Source organism: Zonotrichia albicollis, chromosome 1 (assembly GCF_047830755.1).
Source record: "Zonotrichia albicollis isolate bZonAlb1 chromosome 1, bZonAlb1.hap1, whole genome shotgun sequence".
Classification (NCBI taxonomy): Eukaryota; Metazoa; Chordata; class Aves; order Passeriformes; family Passerellidae; genus Zonotrichia; species Zonotrichia albicollis.
Window position 1 is genome coordinate 66,922,878 of NC_133819.1, and position 22,822 is coordinate 66,945,699.

The following is a 22,822-nucleotide window of genomic DNA, read 5'->3' on the forward strand; positions in this document are numbered from 1 at the left end:
ACCTGCCTTGGGTGCAAGCCCAAAAAAAAAATCCTTATTCTCCAGCATGGTGTCCCTGGGTGGCAGCTACCATCAGTGAGCAAGGAATCTGTACCTTACATTCATGCACAGCAAATAATGAGCTCTACTAAACCCCTGTGCTAGCAATGAGGCTCACTAATTGGGAAAACACACCCATTCCAAGCTGTCTGTTTGGCTTACTGTTTTCTTATAGCCAAGATGGAAGAATCTTATCTTAAGCTTGCAGCATTTTTCTTTCAAATAAAAAGATACTGTTGGTTCTGTTAAATACACCAAAACAAAAGGAACAAAACAAAACAAAATGAAACAAGAAAAAAAAAAAGAACAACCAAAGAATACCCTCAAAAAGCCCCCAAATCCCCATCATCAGCAGAAGTATCTGTCTAAGTGCAGATAACAAGAGGAAGCTGATGTCAAACATCCCCTACAAACACTCCCTCCAGAGGGCTGTTCCCCCTGCAGTACTAAATTCCAGCCTGTCCTAGGAGCTGTCTGGCTCCCTTCCTCACCAGTGCTTCACTCCTAAAGTGTGGAGTTAGTCAGAAGCAGATCTGTGCTGAAGAACGTGACGGGGCAGGGGAGACAGGCACTGGAGTGAGGCTGAAGGCAGAGCCTCCTCTCAACCACAGTGCTCTGACCTGCTGCTGCTCTCACTGTGAGGAAGACATGGCCATCACTTGGTGGTCATCCATGCACTGCCCTCTTTTCTTCTCTGGGAATGGCCCTGTGCCACTCTGGCTTGTTTGTCAGTCCACTTGGTAAGAGACAATGTTTAAAGAGAAGTCTGGGTGCTGGAACATGACACTGATGAGGGCACAGGTTTGGTAGCCATCACCAAAGGTCAATTTGCTCTCTACTGATGCATCTAGTTCTTAACACTTGAATGGGATGGCCCCACACAAGGTTGAGCCTAAGGTATTTAATACATTGCAACTGCAAAGGATATATGTAGAAAGAGCATATTTTTATCACCATTTAAGAAGAAAAAGCTATTTATATTGACATTATAAGGAGGCCTTTTCGGGTTACAAAAAAACGCAAGCAAAACCTTCAATTATGTTCAACGTTTTAAATTCAAAATTAGGAGTTTATTCTGCAAACTGTGATTGCACTGTGAAAGGGGAATAAAACCATTCTGTGTGCTTCTTTAAGGTTTAAGAAAGTAATTAAATACTTCATGTTTATAATATTTTATTCACCTCAGCTCCTGAAAAATATTTAGACACATAGGGGGCCCATTCAAAATTTTGATCTAGTTTACTTGAAAACTATTTAAAGGAAATATTAACTGATACATACATTGCTGAATCCCTCTGCCAACACTTGCTGATTATCCCAGCAGTTTTCCCTGCTATTGCTATATGAAAGAAACAGCCAGCTAATTCATTAACCAGGAGGTGCTGATTACATACATATTGTTAGCAAAAGCAAAAACTATACTTTTTTTCCCCTTCTCTCAGTTACAGTAATTTTAGGTGCTTGCAAAACAAGTAGAGAGAAAACATTCAGCCTGAAACCCAATAAATACTTAAATAATACTTGTGCATTGCCTCCTTAGGAACCCAAATAAGACACGGAGAGCATTTGTACACTCAAACCCTAGCTAAGCACAGCTAGGAGCTATTCTCACTTAATTATTCTATTTAAAAAATAGGTAAATGTCAACAGACACAGAACACTTGGTTTTGTTCCAGAACTGGAATATTCCCTAACTTTACATTTATACATTCTTTAAATTCAATTTAATTTCAAATGCATTAAAAAAAAAACCTAAAAAAACCAAACCAAAACAAAATTTTTTTTTGCATGGTCCGACTACAGATGATGTGGTTATACACATAAAGAATGGATGCTGCCTTCTAATAAAATGATTCAAATGGTTATTTTCCATTTTACAGCCCAGTTAAAGAAGGCCCCCAAACCATGAAAAATTACTTGGAATTTTTATCAGCACTTCCTGCCCATATATATTTATGAATACCAAATTTTGTAGTTACAATAGACTCTCCAGTTGTTTTCAGTAATTCATCACTGTGATGGCTAGAGCCCCCAAAAATTACTAACTGTAGAACAGGCTAGTAGCCCAAGACTATTCAGAAGTATCACCCTACAAGCCCAAGTCTGTCATGGATTTAATGCATCAGGTTTTGTCCCCAAGTAAAAGTAATATGTCATGTTAATGTCATACATAATCACAATAAAGTGTTACTGCTCTAGAAAACAAAGTGCTACCTGATACAATAAAGTGCTTCTAGTGCATGATATAAGTGAATTATTATAAGGTAAAACACAGGAATTTTAAGGATGCTCTTCAGCATCAAGACCTGTTCACAAATAAGATTTAAGGATATGATAGGATCAGCATCTTGGTTGCCACATAACTGAAAACAAAACAGGAAAAAAGGAGCTTAAAAAAAAATCAACAGAAACATGATCTGAAATTTTATTTCTTTAACTCTAGGTAATATTTCTCCTTAGAAAGGGAGATTATAAAGGCAACAGGCACCTGTACAGAGCCAGATTCTCAGATTTTTGTAGCTATAACACACCTTGGCCAAAATCATAGAGAAACAGGTTGAATAGAACATATAGCAACAGTGTCTGTGTAATTTGGTTGATGCTTCACATTTTTTGTTTGTGCTAACTCAGTAATCAAGGACTTAAACCACCACCTGGCTGAAACAAAACTAGCTTTTGCCTGAAGTTCCTCCAGCATCTCTAGTCACTTTGCAAGGTCACACTGAGGAGTAGTGATATCAAATGCCCGGAAAAGCAAGACTTTTTGCCAAGCAGGCAATGTCCAGTGCCTCCCTGGCACAGGGCAGACAAAACAAAGGCAAAGACAATCCGTGACTCTGGGAAACGTCTGATTTCACTTATTTAGCCCTCCAAAAGAAAACACCGAGACCCATTACTTTAATTGAGGAGAATTTTATGCAGCATCTTACTTCATCAGATAATGTTCAGGATAGCAAGGCAGTATTTTCACCATTGCCAACTTCTGATATATTTCAGCAGCTCTTTTCCTTCTTTCCATGATAAGCCAAAACATTCTACTTAATAATATTATTTTGCACAATCTTGGGCGGAATACTAACTACAAAAGTCAGGTGGATTTACCTTCAGGAAGCCCAATAGCTAATGGCAGTAACTTCTCAGAGTCAATGACAAATATATTATCTGTTTTATAGTTCCTACAGCATAAGGTTGGTAACCACACAGTATTTTCAGAAAAAGCTTTCCCTTACCAGTCTGGTCAAAAATCACATTGATTGGCATTAGGTTCACAAAGGGTAAAACTGAGTAATTTTTGTACAAGAAGGATGTCTAGTGCAGTAGCTCAATACTGCTTCTAGCACTTGTCATGTGATGGTTGCTGAGGGAATGGGTCGCAATACCTCAATTCAATGAGCTGCTGAAGGCGTGCCCCAGCCCCCGACCGCAATAGGGTACCTTTATTCCCTTCTCAATATCTCGCACAACAGCTGGATATCCATGCCCAATATTATTCTGTGCAATGTCCTGAGTTATACCACAAATGGCTTACGTAACACAGCTAAACCAAACTGCTCTGAGGGCAGCGATGAATGGGGACTCTGTTGTTGCAGCCCTTGCCAACTGCGTGCATCGCTCTCGGTTCCGCTAGCGCCGAGCGGGGACAAAGGCTATATTCTCTCCTTTATGGCAGCACAGCACAGTGATGATGCTGTAAATTAAAGAAAGCACAACATGCTGACAACAGACTCATTACTACCTTCTTACTCTCAGTTCCAATACATAAATATAGCATAGAGTTCCTCACATTGTGCTGAAAATAATGGGAAAGGGGAATAAATGTGGGACAGCCTTTGCACAGCTCAAAAACATAGATCCCACTTCCTCCATCTGGATCTAATTTTGTTGGGTGTTTTTGCACCAACCATCTATCCTCATTCTTACCTTTTCTTCTACATATTTTCAGAGCATATTAGTAATTTAAAAAACAATCTTCTCTGGAACAGGAAAATCTATACTCCTATGAGAAACTCCACCACAGCGTGTTGTAATGTCTTATCTCTATTTTCACTTCAGGCAAACAGAATAAAAAAAGTTTGAGGAAACATCTAAGAAAATTTCTTTCTTAACTCGATGTAGACATTTCCCATAGAGGTAAGTAAATTACACAGTTCTGATTCCTCCACAACCCCTTGTTCTACCCCTGTTCCCTGTCCACTTCTCCTTTACCCCCCATATGTATATATATCTGACCTGGGCTGTCTGGCTGCTAGGTGTGAGCTCAGCATCATCAGGATATTGAAGGTAACCTAAACGGAGACTTCAGAAAACATATATCTAATAATAAAGCTGTTTGCAGAAAACTGGGAATTCCAGAGAATATTACAAGCCTAGAAGGATTAAGTATGCATACAGAAAAACCAGACTCAATTCTGATGTCCCCAGAGAAAACACTTCTGTATCAATACTGTGCTTGCCTTAGGAACAATGAAATGCTCACCAGCATACTTACTATCTCTAAAATAAACCCAAAGCAACGCAAACCATCCCCCCCAAAAAACCCAAACAAACAAACAAAAACCCACAACAAACCATGCACAAATGTTTGGCTATTTTAGGAAGTTTTATCAGGATTTCGCCCATACCATTACAGTACCATTAAGAACTACAGTGATCAAAGACTAAAGGGTACCTGACCATGCCCAACACAGCCGCCAGTGCCTCTGGCTGAACAGCCCCAGTTATACCTAGCCTAGACAAGCCACTGGTTAAAAAAAAAAAAAAAACCAACCCAAAAACACCCAGGAATTGTTCATAATATGACATTTCATAGAGATGACTACATTACAATTTCCATAATGTTTAGAAATCAGATTCAAAATTGGAGAAACAGTGAATGTAATCCTCCTGCCAGGAATAAAAAATAAAAAAATAGCCTGAAAGTTCTCAGGTTAACAGCACCCTGAAAAATTCCTCTGTACATTTGGGATATAGTCTCATGCAAACAGAAATACAAATTAAAACAGTCACTAACAGGAAACATATTTTCCTTTTTCTGTGTTTCCAAAGGAAGTAGAGAATTTGGTGCAAATGTTACCCTTTTCTCAAAGGTGGATTTCTACACAAGTTAAGGCAAGCAAAAAGTCACTATGTGAAAGCTTCACAACACAGAGGAAATATGCAGCACATCATAGTCTATGACAATAATTAAAATACTCTCCCAAAAAGAATCCTGAAAATAAGCTTAGGAACAGTTCAACCATTATTAACTGCTTAGACTTTAAATACAGGCTGAAAAATATAGCTATTCATGGGGACATGTTGGGCTAAAACAGCTACTGGTGTAAGTAGTGCCCAATGCTAGTTTTAAAGCGGATTTGTTGGAGAAGAAAACACAGTCCTGAGCTGACTCTGTGACACAGTGACTGACCTGAGTGCCAAAGGGCAGTGCTGACAGGTCTACAAGGATCTTTTGTTCTCTTTCAGGGCTGAAACTGTATCAGCTGTGGCAAAAATTAAGACAAAACCCCAAAAGGGCTGCTGACCTCTTCCACATTGCTTCCAATTACATATTGTACTTTAAACCATTCTTACAGAGGTACTGGAGAAATCAATCGAGTGACAGTCTGACCCTAATCGACTTCTTTGCCAAATAAATAAGTAAATGCGAGTAAAGCCTGAGCAGCTTGTACCTGCTGCATGCAGCCACAACAAACAGGTTCCCTATATCACTCACCTGGTTCTGCAGGGATTTAATCGAGAGAGGGTGTACTTTGACACGAAATTCCACAATCACTGAACCAGGATTTTCCCCAGGGAACATAGTGTATGGCAGGAGCAGGAAAAAGAAAAATTAAGGATTCTGATGTTGCACAAACATGCTTATTTGCCTACTGGACATGAGCACTGAGAAACACCCAGACTCATAAGTCTACTAACTTCCATGCAGAACTTAAAACTTCAAATTAGCAACCACTCAAAAATATGCTATGTTTAAACATCCCAAAACCAAAGCATTTTGGGTTCCCTTATACAAGATTTTCTACTATTTTAGAAGACACATTGTCTGCCCTGTAAAGTTCCTCTACTCCCTTTGGTTTTTTCCCTTTTGAATTTCCCTTTTACTTACTGAGAATGTTTTGAGGTAGGTTTTTTGGGGGGTTTTCTTTTTAAATATTTACCAAAACACTCCATTAGAAAAGGGCAGCACTAATACAAAACTATTTTTTTAAATCAAGTCACACATTTCAATACCATTTCATTACCTTGATAAGAAGTCTGGCAACTTCTGTTTACGTGCCTTAACTTGTTCCTTTGTGTTCTGTAAGATAGTTTGAAGTCATTAACTGGAAGTTACAGTATCCTCTCTGGTAAACAAAAGGAGCCTTCATCCTGCACCCACAGTCATTTTGTGTCATTAATCTGTTGCATGATTCAAGCACATCTGGATTTCTGGTAAGAGCTTATGACCAGTAATAAAAACTATATATAACCTAACTCAGTTTGGACTCCTGCATTCAACTGTCAGCAGAAGCTCTCCCCTTGGTTGTAGCTGTATTGCTCAACATGCAGTGTGCAGGAATTGTTTGTGGAAACATTTGGTATTTTTAGGCCTGGCCTCTCAATGGGAATTCCACACTGAAAATAAAGGTATCGTTTATACACTCAAACCCCTTACTGAATCCTCTGTTACAAATTTACATATAGGGGGTGGAGGGTGAATTGCTCAGTTATAAGCTGGAATTTACAAATGTTTTTAAGCACCTGCTGAAAATAACTATGAATTACGCTCTTGACATGAGTACATGCTTTTCATTTTCTGCAGAGAAAAAGACTCAGCCTGATACAGGACAAGAGTACATGTAAAATGCATCAACATTGAATGAAAACCTACAAATCTGCTTTTCTGATTTCCAGTTCTTGTCTTACTTGCTTAAATATGTTCTTTTAATCTCATTCTTAAGGTAAAACACTCTACATATAATTTCTATTGAGAAAAAGGAAAAGAGCAAACAATGTCTAAAAATATTTCCATGGGCATTAATCATGAATAGAAAGGGATAATCAGGAAGAAGCAAAGATGACTCAGCTGGAATACTGGAATATTTACCCTCATCCTTCTCTCAGCTGCATGCTCCACCATTAGTGCCAGATAAAGAGAGTTATGGACAAAGCTTTTCTTTGAAAATGTATTTATTCACTTAACTGCAAACTACTTTGCTTTAGTGACTGTATGGAAGATTTTGACCCTGAGCTTGGAAGCATTTCTGTACTTCAGCACCACAGGAGTGCAGTTATTAGGAAGGGGATGAAGCAACCACCACTACTTGGAAGGGAATTTCTGTAGCAATGCCTCAGCTCCAGTTTCTGAAGAAAATGGGTGGGGCGATTGGATTTGCTTCTGGAAAAAGCTCATATTTTTTTCCAATAAGCTTTTTACTTAGAAGGCTGCATTGTTATTTTAATGAATATTTAGAATAGCTAGCAAGAGCTCCAAAAGAAGCTAAGCAATGTGTGGACCCAGCAGTTTTACCAAGGGACCAAAGAAGCAACTTACCAGGAGTGAGACATCCTTTTCTCCATGTGTTGGCAGACTCCTGGATGATTTGCACACGACAAAAAAATAGACGACGCAAAAAGCAGCAGTGTGGCTTCACGCACCCACGCTGCAGCATCATTAGCCCTCTACAACTTCTAAACACTAAGTAAGCAGATCTGCAGTTCTAACATTGGGATTTACATATGAAGCAGAAGGAACAAACCAGGCTCTTTAAAATTCATTTGCCAAACACATTTTTCTCACTTGGCCACACATGAGGGATAAACCCATGTCAATTTTTACCAATGCAGCATTGCACCAAGGTCCTCAGCACTCCTGAGCACACAGTGGTGGAATATAAGTTTTCCTCCCTCTGGGCAGCCAAAAGTCTATTCCCTCTATCTTCTCATGAGGATCTCATTCCCATGATTCATGTTTTATGGTTCCTAGGTTAGTGCAGTTCCACAGGCATGAAGTCAGCTGCTTCAGGGAGGTTGCATACAGATGAGAATTCCACAGCCTGTACATAACTGGGGCCAGGCTCCACTGAACCTGCTGGTGATTCAAAATCAAGAGTATGTGCCCTAGTCCACTGCACAGGCTGGCTCTACAGAGTTCTTCAGTTCAGCAGCATACCTGCCATATTCACTGCAACAGCCCAGCGAAACAGAAGACACAAACACAGTTGCAGAGACACAGAGAAGGACTTGGCCACTACTGAAGGAAATTAATTCTCAGCAGCAAGATATCCAGATGTTAATTACTTCTCAGGATGAATGAAAGTCTAACTGTGTCTTCAGGCACTTCATTTCAGTAATTCATTCACCACAGAGAGCTTCCCTCAGATAAAACTCCTAAGAGGAAAGCACAGACTGGGCAGCTGGTGATGTTGTTCAGTCATGTCCCACTGGCAGTGTAAGGCATGAGCCCCTGAACAAACACATCTATATTTCATTAATCTGTGCCCTATAGTAGTAGGCACAAATACATGAGTGGGTGGCTCTTGGAAAGAGAACCACAGAGCTCAAACATTTTAGGAAAGGATCTGTTGGAAAACACTGGGTCATCAGCAACCACTGCTACCCAGGCCAACCAGGAAAGACCCAGCTTCATTTCCCAGCATGACCCTAACTGACCATTCCAAGGTGCCTACACACCTTGGTTAAGCTGTCTCTTAATTCTTCTGTGCCTCCGCTTCTTTGCTTCGTGGTAGCTGAAACAGCAATTTCTTATTTTCAAAGGTCTGTTGAAAGAAATGCAGCTAAAATTATGGAAACCCTAATGACAGTTGGTGAAAAATGTGAAAAGCAGAAGGGGAGGATAAAAAAAAAGAAAAATTATGAAAAAAAAAAGCCAGTAATATCAGTTATAGACTTGCTCACCATGAGAGGAGGGCGATTGTTCCATTTGTCGCTTGCATATGTTTACTTTCTATTCCTTCCCAGTCCTCAAAACCTCTGCCAGCTCAACAACAGAAGTCCTTCTGTGTAAACAGAAGTCTTTGCTCTACAAGCCCAGGTAGAAGACTATACGAAACCTTGCAGAGGGTATCAAACCTAATGCAACCGAAATACAGCAGGTGGAGGGGAGAAAAGGTTTGTGTCATCAGAAGGTACAGAAAGGATACAGAGTTTGCTTTGGAAGAAGGAAGAGTCAAATCATCCTATGCAGGAATTCTCTGTCCAACTCATGAGCACAGTATATTGTCTTTCCTTTCAGGTAGTCACATTAAGAGGAAGAGGAGCCATGGCTTTTCAGAAGTGTCCCACCTTCCTGATGTTATCCCTGTGTGAATATCGCCTATCAAAGTTAAATCACTCTACCTAAAATTTCTTTGCAAACAGCTCAATCCTTGTGCAAGATGTCAGTTTTTAAAGAGGCATCATTTAAAAGGCAAAGGGTAAGAAGCAAACAACATAAAACAGAGTCACGAGAAAGCAAAGGAGGGGAGGAAGGGAGGGAAAGGATTCCGTTTTGCCTTTCTACAGAAATTGTTTTGATACAGTATCCCTGTTGCATGAATTTTCCATATGCCTGTGTCAGATCTACTATTTCAAGCCACAGAGCTGTCAGATGCTCGTTTTTTATGGCATGCTTACGTGGCAGGCCAACCTTTCTGTTGAATCAGGCAGTTTTTCACAAAGTTGAGATCTTCTTTAACCCAGAAAGATGTGCATGCTCCTTTGGACACAAAGCACCAGCTTTGCAGTTGAAGTGATTTGGCAAAGCAAACCACCATCTCTGGTAGCTAACAACTGTCATCAGAATCAGTGCTTTGGCATGGAAAAAAACACATTATGAGCAACAGAAAGAACTATTCTCTACGCGTATATGAAGCAATGGGAATGCAGATTTAGATGATCAGATGCTATCATAGTTTGGCAATTCTTAAAATAATAGAGAAAAAACTTACAAACTTTTGTACCAGCTCAACTTGCTTTGTGTTTAACAAAATGAGGAGCAGGAGAAATTTAGTTCATGAACAAAAAGTCTCCATACTCAATTTAAAACTTAGTTTTGTAACTTAAATGACACAAACATTTCTTCCTTTAGTCATATCTGATTATGAAACTCCATAATCCCACAATGGAAGTGAAAATATCAGTCACACCAATATCACTTTACAAGTGCACATTCTTCACCTTACATCCCCAGCATTTAGCATCTGAAAGATAATCTCCATTCTCCATGCCTCATATTTTGCTAAAATAAAATTGCATATTTAAATACAGCCTAAATGCTAATCAGGATATAAACATTTAAATAACAGAATGCAGATCCGTTAATCAAAACTGATTACCAGCTTGCTTTCCATTTACTGGGGGCTCTTCTGTAAAATACCGCCTTAGTTACTGTTGCCAAAATTGTGTTTTTAAAGGCTCTTGGAGAAAAAAGCTGATTACTTACAACATTGGCTCAAGAGACACATTTTAGGACAATGTTTCCTAGAAATGTGAGACAGCAATTTACTTGCAGGTAACCACTACATAAATGTGCATTTGCATTCACCCTTTTCTGCTATCTTAACACCAGGCTTTGTCTCCTCTTTCCCTTTTCCTCCTAAGATTTTAAAATATTTCATATTTCGGAATGCCCTTGCAGAACTACGTGGTTAGCCAGAAACTTTCAGCTCTGGAAAACACTGACCACTACATCCTTTTCAGGCCAATAGTTCCCACTTGTATGAAATTAATATTCAGATTCTCACCGTTTGCAAGTACTTTTTAACAGTTTTTATAAATTAATACATCCAACTACAGAAGGCCAATGCTGGTGAGCTAGGACCATCACTGGCCATGCTGTGCAAATTGATTTTGCAGTCAGACTGAAAATGAGAAATTCACAAGCAGCATCTATAATATTTTACCACTTGACTGCAGGCAACACTAAGGTCTACAGGAAAATATATTCTAATGGCTTCAATCTACCTTTACCCCTGAGGCTACAAAGTGACACAAGAAAAGAGTCTGCCAGGCATGTGGGGCACATCAGCCTGCTTGGCACACTCATGCTTCCTTTGACTACAGAGATCTACTGGAAAATTTCATCCATGCTTTGCGAAAGCATGGACATTGAACATTCAAAAGAAAAGCTGCTAGAATGTCAATCTCCTACAAATGGGAAAACAGAGAGAACTGCTCTGCCAATCACCCTCTCCTTCCCCTTTCCCAAAAAAGAACAAAAGAACTAAAATTACTGTAAAAGTTGGGAAAATATTCCAATATTAACCCGTTTGGGTTTTTTTTTTTTTTGCACTTTCAAGCAGTCCTAGATGGGTTTATACAGATCTATGAGAAATGCAGCCATATGCACACTTTCTCTTTCATCTTGGAGACACTGTTTGTAGAAACACTGCCTAAAATAATGGGGTAAGTTTTCAGATATACTGAAAATCCATTACTTGTCCTTGCTTCCCAAGCACGTTACATACAGGTATCCCATCCTTCAAACTTGGCTTCTCCACAGCCAACTTCTTGTTCTGCTTTTTCAAAGCACTAGACAGATGTTACTCCTGAAGACCATGCTTTAACTGGATTTTTTTTTTTTATCTACAACTTTGTTCAAGGAGAAAACTGAAATGTGTGAGATGTTCTCACTACCATAGGTTTTTCAGGTTTTGAAACAGAAGGAAAAATCTGGCAGGAATAAGATCACACTATGAATTTTTCTGTTTCCTAGATGCCCATTAGACTGTTTGTCATACTTACATTAGCAGGCAAAATCATAGAAAAGAAAAAAAGCACAGAAGAAGAAGAAAAAAAGAAGCTGTTAAAAAAATAAATTCTTAAAGGAGAATATGCTCTTTATTTATTTTTGAAAAGGCATGATAAAAGTCAGCCATAAGATACTGGGGAAACATTAATAATTAAAATGTGTTTAAAATGTGTTTTTTGCCAAGCCCACATCCCACCTAGGTGCCTATGAAAATGTCCCACAAGCTCTGGTATGTGCCCCAACTGTGTGTGATGCCCTCTCACTCTAGGATAGGATTCTAGCCAATTAATGGGTCTAAGGGAGAGAAGATTGACCCTTTCAACAGAGAAGCAGACCCACATTTTAGAGCCAAACAAGACCAACTGGTATGCTTTCTTCCACTGCAGCAATGGATTTCATGTACATGAACAGGAATGGCAGCCAGGTTCTGCAGCAATTCTGGTACCAGACCTTGCTGAAAGGGCAATAAGGACCAATTGCATTTCATAAGTCTGACAAAAGGAAAACCATCTGGTATGAGAACAGCAATTTCTCCTGATATCTCCAAAAGTTACATCACCATTTCAGAATTTTAAGAAAGAAAAGGAAAAAAAGCACGTAAGGAAAACACTATTCTGAACATGCTAACGGATGCATACATCTGGATATAGCACATGTAGGCAGTGTTCTAAAATATATGTAATATTTTATTGTCACAGAAATGTATGTTGTTTAAAATAAAGAAAAAAGAAAAACAGGGGAAGACAAAATTAAATGTTCCATAAACTGTTAACACAAAAAAGGGTACTATCACACCTTCTAACAAATATATGCAATACTTGAGAAAAAAGCAGCAAGTCCTCATTGTGAACTACATAAAGATATGTTTGAAAATGACTAAATCATTCTTGCAATAAAGTTTAGTACTTTCATAGTTCCTAATCTGCCTCTTGGCCACAAAAGCACTGCCCTTACACTCTTTTACAATTCCAGGCATTAAACTATGCCATGTACATATCTTGCTCTGCCTCTTGACAGTGGAGAATTACAGGAACACTTGGATATATTGGTATTTTTTTAATAAAATTATACTAATACAGTATTTGAAACACTTGTGTTTTCTCCATGGACCTGTGACAGAAATACTTATTTCTGTAAGAAATCCTAAAGCAGGGAGGAAGGTAAAATCCATACATCTACTGAGTATGAGACATACACTTCACTTCAAAAAGCAAGGTGGCTAGAGATTCCTTACAATAATGGAAAACAAAACCACCACAGCAATTATATTTTAAGTGCCACTTCCATACACTTTTTTTCTTTTACCTGGCTCTGTATTCTGCCTGCATTGCAACCTTTAGGGTAAGAACAAGCCTGCAATCTCCCATCTGACTTAACAGAGCTCAGTAGTTAAAAACAATGCCATTTAATATTAACTTACCCTACTTCCCAGCCCCCAAAATTAGGCCAAAAATCAGAGGAAATCATGCGGTGTGCTCTGGATATTCCATGACTACCACTGCTGGCAGGGAGTAAGCCACATATTTCATAGGTAACTAGGAACACACACACAGTTGTTTTGTAGCGACACTACACCAAGGGCTCCTGCTGAACTGCTGCTTTTCCTCCCTGCAGCTCATTCCAAACCTTTCCCAGTTTTAGCTCAGGAGGTCTATCCTGGAATTTACAAAGGGCACTTGCTGAGAACTTATCTTTAAAACACACAGGAATTCAGCAGGAAGAAAGTTCATGGGTATTTAAAATATGAACATGCATTCTCTACTTTCTGTTGGTAATCAAAGATGTTATGTCCAGTTTACTGGACTGGCCACAAGCATATGATAAAGATTAAATTTTCAATTACAGATACTTTTTCAACTTTGCCCTAGCAAAATCCTCCTTCTGCTTTTCAAAACCTGTGGATCCTGACAAAGATATTTCTTCTTCAGCCCTCCACTGAAGGTCGTACAGGAATTGCTAAGCCATCACAGTCTCTGAGCAGCCTCATTCTGAGAGAAGCTTTAAAGGCATTTATAAAGCTTTTATTTAAAAACAAACAGCACTGCCTCACCTACTGAACTAGAGCTTCCCTACTTCCCTCATAAATGCTTTACTGAAGGCTCCAGAAATCTGCCATCATGTTTTCTCCCCTTCTTCCTCTCCATGTAAATATTCTGAGTTATGATACATTTCAACAAGTGGTAGGAAAGACTGCACTTTGCCCAACACATGTGATTTGGAAACCTAAAGTCCACTTTATTCATCTGTTTTAACACAGCAAGGAAAATCTTACTTTTCCAACTAAGAGCCCCAGTTTCTCTCTCCATAATCTCATAAGCCATTTCTGAACTAAAATGCTTAACACAGAAGTCCAACATACCAAAGAATGAACCAGCCTAGGAACTCTGTACTGGTATAACCAGCTCTCTAAAAATGTGTGGTTCTAGGAAGTCTCCTTTATGTTTTACAGCATAAATATTTACAGCAGTTTGCAATTTGAAATCAAAATATCTGATTGTAAGAAGAAACTCAGAATACACACCACGAAGGGGAACAATTCCTGCATTAAAAACCAAAACAGAACAAGATAATTCTCAAAACAGTCTTTTGCAAAGTTTCCTGAATACATTAAGGTGGGCTCTGAGTGATTGTTTTGAAGGTAGCAACTGATTGTGGTTAGCAAAAAACCAGTTCTCATCTTCTCAACAATTTTGCAAAGGGTTAGGTCAAACAGATGCTCCCACCTAACATACAGGCAATTGTGTTACTGAGCTCCCTGCCCAAGGTCCTGCATGCCTGTCTGCCCAGCTAAACACTGGGACTTCTTTCCACAGATAAGAATCCTCACCTGGAGCAGCAGGCAAGTACTTGGAACACAAGCCCATTCAATCATAGTAACGTTAGCTTTATTATTTATTATTTGTTGCTTATTCCTCTGGAATTTTTATTAAGCCAAATTAATTAGAACAAGTATTTTTAAATGGTAACAATGTTCTTGGATAGTTTATTGGGCTGGATATAAGACATGGCAGTAACACTACCACAACTGCAAAGCCCAGTGGACTGAAGACTTCAAAGTTTGAAAATACTGACAGGAGTCAACAGACAAACTTACACAGTTCTGAAGCCCTAAAAAGTCAATTGTGAAAACACCAGACCACAAGCCTTTGCCTTTTTCAAAACAGCCATTTAAAGTGTAGCTGACCATAAATCTGCAAGAAGGCTCTCTTAACCAAGGTTCTCTGGAATTTTGCTATTTACATGTTTCTTTCAGATGGTTACATATTAGTGGCGGCTGTTGGGTTTTTCATTTGTTTGGTTTGGTTTTTTTGCACACAAACACACACACACCCTCCTGCCATTTAAGGTTACCTTACATACACACAGCAACCCAAATATGGATTCTGAGATGCGAAGATTTAAATTTAAACCCCAGAAAACTGAACAAAAAGCCATTTCTCCTAAATGCCCATAAGAAAGCTTGGTTCTTAGAAAATGTAATTGTTTTCGGTCTAAAAAGACTGGTCGTAGTTTCATCCCAAGGTCAACTGCCGGCTGTTATAGAAATACTTGCAAGAACAACTGCTGAAATCTTACTTTTTGTTTCTCTTTCCACAGCTACCATTTTCTTCATGACCTTCCTAACACGCTGGAGTTTGTGCTTCAGCAAATGTCAAATTCTGTAGCATTTCTTACTCCACGCTCAATTAGCAATAAAGAAGATACAGATGTAAAGGTGATGCAGATTTAAAGATGCGCACTGTTTCCATTTCACTGAATTCTGAAAGAAATCTAAACTAGCTTACACATAGCTTTCAAGACCCAGTTCACTGCTACTTTTTTGTTTCCATAGGAATTCAATTTTTTTGACATTACCCTTGACCATCTCTTTCCAGCTCAAGACCAGTATCTAACTGCAATTATAATGGTTTTCTATTCCATAAAAATACAATTTCTTGTTTCCTGAAAGCAAAAGAGCAGAACTAAGCTCCTTCCTCCATTCTTTTATTTTTTATCAACATTCTAGCAGGTATTTCTTTGCAATCCTGTTAGCTGGAATACCATTCTTACATCTTCCTCCTTCGTGTTATTTTAACTCCCTCTGAGAGCACCTATTTTCACCATGGTCTTATATGCAGCAGATTCTCTTTGTATTATTCCAGTTCTCTTTTCCCAATATTTAGCATGAATATGCAAAAATCTATACATATTCAGAGCTATCAGTGCCAGCTACAATCAAGTTTAGTTTTCTGGGCCTCCTTATTAATTTGATAAATCTCAGCTGATTTTTTTCATTCTAAATGAAAGTTCTATGCCAAATTTTAGAGACAGTGTTTTATTTTATTTTTCATTAAGGTGTCAGCTGAGACCAGTTCAGTTTCCTGCTGGCTTACCAGTACAATAGAATTCCTAAAGTCATCCATTAAGAACCTGCATTACTTGTGTTTGGAAATTCGTCAGTAGAAGGAGGGTTCTGGAAAGCAAAGCAAAGAAAGCAGAAACAGGGAACACACCTTTTGTTATCCTCATGAAAATCTAGACCTGCTTTTGGGCAATTAAAGAAGCTTAAAAAAGCCTGCTGCTCACAGATGGCAAATAGAGGCTTACAACATAGTTTCACCATGAGTTCAAGAGGCTCAGGGCAACTCCTGCCTCTGCACTGTCTCTCCCTGTCTGTCACTGCCACCAGCTCCAGCAAGGGTGTACAGCATCAGGGAACAACCAACCCAGCCCAAAAAGCCAACCCAGATGATGCTGGCATAACTCGCTCTGGGTGCCACTACTTCCATGGTGGGGCCAGCAAATGGACAAGTGAGAAGGGCAACAAGCATCTGAGGTGGGCAGGAGGCAGGACCACTACACCACCTCCTCTTCCAGCAGCAATGGCTTACACCAGGCTCAAAACCAACTGGAAAATGACATTAAAGGAGTTCCTCTCTAGAGACCTTTCCTGCCAGTGAGTATTCCCTCCTGGCTTCAGGGGCTTTCTCGGCAACAGTGTGAAACTCTGACACATGATGAGGAACACTCACTGATGGGAGAGATTCCTTTCTCCAGAGTGCTGTGCCAGGTCCAGCACAGGCACACCAGCACAGGCTGCCCAACTCACACAACAGAAACCTGTGCTGCAGTTTGAGGTCCTAAAACGCTGATGACTCACAGAAAAACTTTGTGGTTAGATATGGTGGAATGCCTTGGGCTTTTAGTTTGGTATTTCAGAAGCTAGGAAGTAAGCTTTAAGAATACCTTCTAAATGTTAAGACTGTGAGGTGAAGCAGCAAGAAGTTGGAGGATGCCAAAAGCAAGGGTGTTTATGCAAACGAAGCCAGTTGCAAACTGAGCTGTGCTCACTGCTTGGCTCTGTTTACTACCAGTTTCTTCATCATCTTTTCCGTTATTTAGCCACCAAGTGTCTGCTTCACAACACCAACAACTTCATTTTCTGAGTCATTAAAAGCTGATGTGGAACTGGTATCTTCAGTTTACAGCAGAAAACTGTAGGCATAGAGAGATTAAAAGATATGCCAAAATTGCTGGCTAATTTTGATCTTCAGCTTAGATCACCTAGTCTTTGATTTTTTTTTTTTATGTACCTTGCACTTTTGCAGTATTTTGCACCAAACTGTCACTATAGTCAAACAACTGTTGTTGCATAAACTCAGAACTTGTGCCTGGTTATCTCAAGGCAAAGTGCAGCACTCACCATTAGTGGGTGGCTGCAAAGGTTTGGTGTAACAGAATCTCTCAGTCTCAACACAAGAAACTCACTGGTAGATGCAGAAATTCAATAGAGCTGTCTCAAGGCAACAGTGACCAGTGTTACCCACCCTACTGTTCCCTGCCCTTTTGCAATCCACTCTCAACAGGCCTTTGTCCATCAACTGTAGGTACTGACAAACAATCCCAATCACCCTGGCAGTGAATAGGTTTACACCCTGCTGAAAACACAAGATCACATTTCGGAACATGGCACAATGAGACAGAAACAATAGAGGTGATTGGAAAAGGTGGCAAATTGCAGCTTTAAACATAGCCTTTCCTACACCATGGAGTATGTGGGACAGTTTATTCATTTAGACATCATTCACATTACAATAAAATTTAAGGTCTGCAGGCACACTGATATCTAATTTGCAAGATGCTAGACCATACACACCATAAAACACAGACTAAAGATCCTGCACCTTTAACCAGTAAAACAAAAAAAAAGCAAAAAAAGAAACATTATCCTTCCACATCCCAAGAGAGAAACTCAAGACACACAGGAAGACAGGAAGAGAGTACTTCTGTGGTCAACAGGAGATCTGTCTATTCATGGCATTACAGGTGGATCTGCTGGTACTCCAGTGGGTGATAAATCAAGAGAGCCATGCATTTTCTCTACCTTCATGAGAGATGTCTGCAGCACAGACTTGGCTTGTAGAAGAAATTGTATAAAACTATCTGACATACAGAAACAAAAACTGCTGCCAAATCACGAGATATTTTCTGTAGCAAAGTCATCAAGCCAAAACTCTTCTTGTTCCACCTGTGTCTCACTCTTGCTCCAGAAACTTAGGCAAGACACATATGCAACACCTTTACAGATGCCCACAAGTAAGCTACAAAGTGCAGGCCACCAGCACTTCTGGTGTACTAATACTGCACCAGCAGCCCCTCTGGAACATCCTACATTAGGGCATCACTTTTGTCTCAGAAACAATACAAAGACCCAAAAGTCAAGTGTGCTTTTACACTTCTTTTGACTCAAGCAAGCACAAATTCTAGAAGCAAGCCTTGAGAAAGCTCAATATTTTTATTAAGGCATTTGATGGAAATCATGAATAAAGTACAGCACACAAATCTATTCATAACTTAGACTACAAAACCAACACTAATAAGGAATATCAATCTGTCAGCTTTCAACATAGACCTATTTCAGCAATAAAAGCACATTACAATCTTAAAACAACACAGAGAGACTTTGTTAACTCACACTTGAGAAGGAGAAGATGCCCAGCTCTTCTGGACATTTTAAAGCCATTACATACACAGCTTTCCAGCAAACTTAAGCATGAGTTTTAGATTACTGCAAAGCTATCAACCTATTCAGCAAAGTTACTCATATTATACTTGCATTTCCTTATCAAATGCAAAGCACTAGAAGATTTGGAAGCGGCTGTTGAACATTATGGGCCTGTCTGCCATTGTTTCCAAAGAGAAATACTTGATTGAGAAGGAAAAACAGCAACAACTTGTCTTCTGAAAAAATAACAGAAAGCTTATCAAGAAAGAGACAAAATTCAAAATATTTGTTGCAGTTTTGTTTTGGTGAATCACAGCACTGTGCTAAACAGGGTACACATAACAAAACTTTTCATTTTAAACTCTGCAATTGGGTACTTCTAAGTAAACAAAAACATGAGCCGTTTTTCCTTCTATATCCTCACAACCATCTGACAACAAACCAAGCCCACTCAGCCCTGCTAAAAGCATGATTCTCTAATGTAACTGTACTTCTGGGAATACATTACAGATTCCGTGAAATGTTTTGTTACATGTGTGGATCAATTGGCCATGTAAATACAGAGTGCAGCCACATGCAAAGGAGTCTTTTTGTTAGTTTTAGTGAGCTAAAACAGTAAAGAAAAATAAGAAAATGAGACCTCTGGGTCTCTGAGCAAGACAGGTATTTTCCTCTTTTGCAAATATTGCCCTTTTTGTTTTCTGAAGGAGGAATCATGCTTTTGATTAGCAACACAATACACACCCTTAATATTTAAAAGACTAGGACAACATCAGGAAAACCTGCTTATGAACTCAGCTCCAGTCACATCACTAATGGACAACCCATACCAGGCTTTTCCCACCCATACCTTTGGCCTTCACCTCTGAAACCACTAAACACTCCCCAGAACTTCCATGCACCCAATCCACATCTTTCTTTGAGACATAGAAAACTGTAATTTCTCTCAAATTTTAGCCACTCAGCCCCACTGCTGGGGATGACAACGACTTATGAGTTGGTCAGGAGACTCAGCCTGACACTGTATGACTCCCCTTACCAAAGCAGCCCACTGGTGATGGCAACGTGTTTCACATTAGGGAGGCATTTGCAGTGAGGAGCAGGGAAAGCTGATTTGACAAAACAGCCTAATGAAACAAGGGCAGCACAGCACATGCCTTATTGCTACCTTCAGATTCAACATCTTTCAGATGCAAACAGGTGTCAAAGCCATGACACTAATACACTCATGAAAACAAATGGTCAACTAATTAATTCATTTTTATTTGCAAAATAATGTCTCCCATACCCCATCTTGCTTATATAGGTTTCTTTTCCTGTGGTAAAATCAGGTCAGTATAGCACTATATTCAATCATCTATAAGCAGACAGCAAAATCTTCAGAATATAAGGATCTTCACTGATCCTAACACTTTAGGGCAGCTGCTTTTCTGCCAAAGGCTGTCAGATTTCACAGAATATACAAAATGAGCAAAACCAAGCCACAACAGAAAACAAAGAGCCTTAAGGTTTCCTAACAAAATCTTAAATTTAGCTCTCTATATTAAACAATGTTACTTTATTTTCCCCAGACAATAAGGTTGCTTACGGTAAACACAGCCAATATTAAAACCTTCAAAACTTATTCCTACATTGCAGCAAACCTCAAATTAACTAATGGGAGTGTGTGGGGGGGATCTCTATGGTGGTTTTTCTCCTGTGTGTTTTCTTGGCAGGAAGGGAGAAAAGGATTGTGTTGGGGTTTTTTTTAAGGGAAAATACTTTAGGTTCTTGAACGTGGTTATTTATTCTCCAGGCTGATTTGGACTGCAAGTGCAACCCAAATAACTCATCTAATGCACAACAGCAGAGAGAGAGTCTCAAGGGTTGTTCTACAGTGATCTCCAAAAAAGTTAAACATTGATGGGCTCTGAGCAAGTCTAGTTAAAGCTGTTGGCAACTTGATTGCTATGGGGCAATGAGAGGAGCTGGCAGCAGGGAAGGAGAAGCCAGGTAAGGCCATGGAGTGTTCTTTGTACATAGTACAAAAGGTGACAATCAGGTTTAGACAATGTAAAAATAGCTTTTAACCTAAAAACCTGTAAAAACACAGGTTACTTAATGTTACACCTTTGTCTTTCAAATGTTACAGAACATATTGTTTTAATTGCCAAGGTTGCTGAGTTTCACCTTCAACCATATACATTTATGCGTTTTTGCACACTTAGTTGTCATCAATACCAATTACCATGGATTAAACCACATGCTAAACCATCCTTTTTTTAAAGTTTTAATGGTTAGTTAATAGCATCAATTTAAGATGTGTCTAACTTTGCATATGCACAAATAAGCTGTCAGAAAACAGACCTGTGAAACCTTTCAGTTTCCCCAAGTTCCAGCACAAACTGAGAGTTCAAAGCAAGTATTTTCTGCAATGCTCTCAGGGACTGATAAGGAGACTAAAGAAAGTTTTCTTCATTATCTAGACTAGAAATGGAAATTGTGTACAACTAATGAGAAGTAAACTGATTTTTCAAATAACTTCACCTCTAACAACCCATGACAGTAGCAGTATCTGCTCACAAGGTGTTGAAGTTTACAGCTACCTGTGTAGTTTTGACAATCATTGAGCTGTTCCAACACAATTTCTAACTATGGGCTTGCTGTATACACTGCTATTTCCCTTCCCAACATTTAACCCATCTCAATTCATTCAAGAACTCAATTAGTTGTAGAAAAATAGGAACTGATGAAAACTGCTGTAACTGGGTTGGTAAAAGCTAAATGACTGGAGAAATTATGCAAGGAAAAAAGGCAACTAATTTCTTACACAATTAAAGAGTTTAATTAGATTATTTATTTAAGTGAATAGAGAGCTTTACAATAGATTTAACTTCTATTAAGTTTCAAGCAACACAAGAGTAGATATCAGAGTACTAAAATTAGATCAGTCTCATATTTGATCAGAAAACATAAGCTCAGTTATGTCAGCAACTTGCTAAGCAGCAATATTGAAGACTCAGCTCTGACTTATTACTTCACATTCTGTAAGAAGGAGAAATGTAAAATTCCTGATCTGTGAGAGAGGTTTATCCATCATAGCAAAATGCTACTCAGCACTTCCTGAATAAAGACACTGCAAAAATGTCTCCTCCAGCAGAGACTGTTCGTGGTAGCAATGACAACAGTCTGCAAACACGAGGTCCCAGATACAGCTGTATGCACAAGCCCTTGAGAGACTCTCAACTGTAAACTAACAGAGACACATGAGAATGTTTGCTGTGTTTTGACATAAAAAAGTTAAACCAGAATCAAATGCTGTTCCTGCCCCTAAAGCTTTATGTTGATGCTTGTGGATTTGTAATGGCTTTTTTCCTCTGAAGGCATGCTTCCATACTGCAACTGTAAAATTAACCTGAAAAAAGCCGATGACAGCCAGCTACATGTAAGGGTGCAGGTGGAAGCATGTTCTTCCAAGAGCTGGGCAAAAGGGCGGGGATGGAAGCGTGTATCACCCTCAGCATGGATGTCTGCTCTTCAACCGACCTGCATTTTTCCTCTCATTTAATTCCTCTAGGGCCACTTCTACCAAGGCAGTAACAAATATCATAGGATCAGATTCTTCACATTCACATGGGATTGGGAAATTGCACTGGGATTTTGTTCTAGGAAACGCCAGGACATGTAAGCTTGCCAGTTTGCAGTGAAGCTTTCTCACCTGCTTGCCCCTTACAGCCAAGCTACCATGTGGCTGTGCAAAGGCAGGAGAGCAAGGAGACCAAGGTCAAACCTAGCAGTGCTCAAGGTAGCATGGGTGACAGGTAATAGATAAATAGTGAGAAGCCATGCATGGGAGGAGGTTTTGATCCCCTCAAAAGCAAGCTAAACTGACAACTATTAAAGAAGAACAACTACCGGCTGCAGGACGTCAAGTTCTGCCATGTCACACCCATTTCCCACCTCCCGCTGTATTTCAACCGTAAATTCTCTGATAAGGAAACTGCTTCTTCCTTAGCATTTTCAAAGTTCATGCTGGCTATTGCTGTAAGCAGGAGAATATCAAGACTGCTGTCAAGCACACAGACTGG

The 22,822-nt window shown here is 39.3% G+C and overlaps 1 protein-coding gene across 8 annotated transcripts in view; it reads right to left on the minus strand.

Moving 5' to 3' along the window:
* Positions 1-22,822, minus strand: part of HIVEP1 (HIVEP zinc finger 1) — a 130,556-nt gene that overhangs the window by 103,027 nt on the left and 4,707 nt on the right. The gene's annotated exons all lie outside the window — the stretch shown is intronic.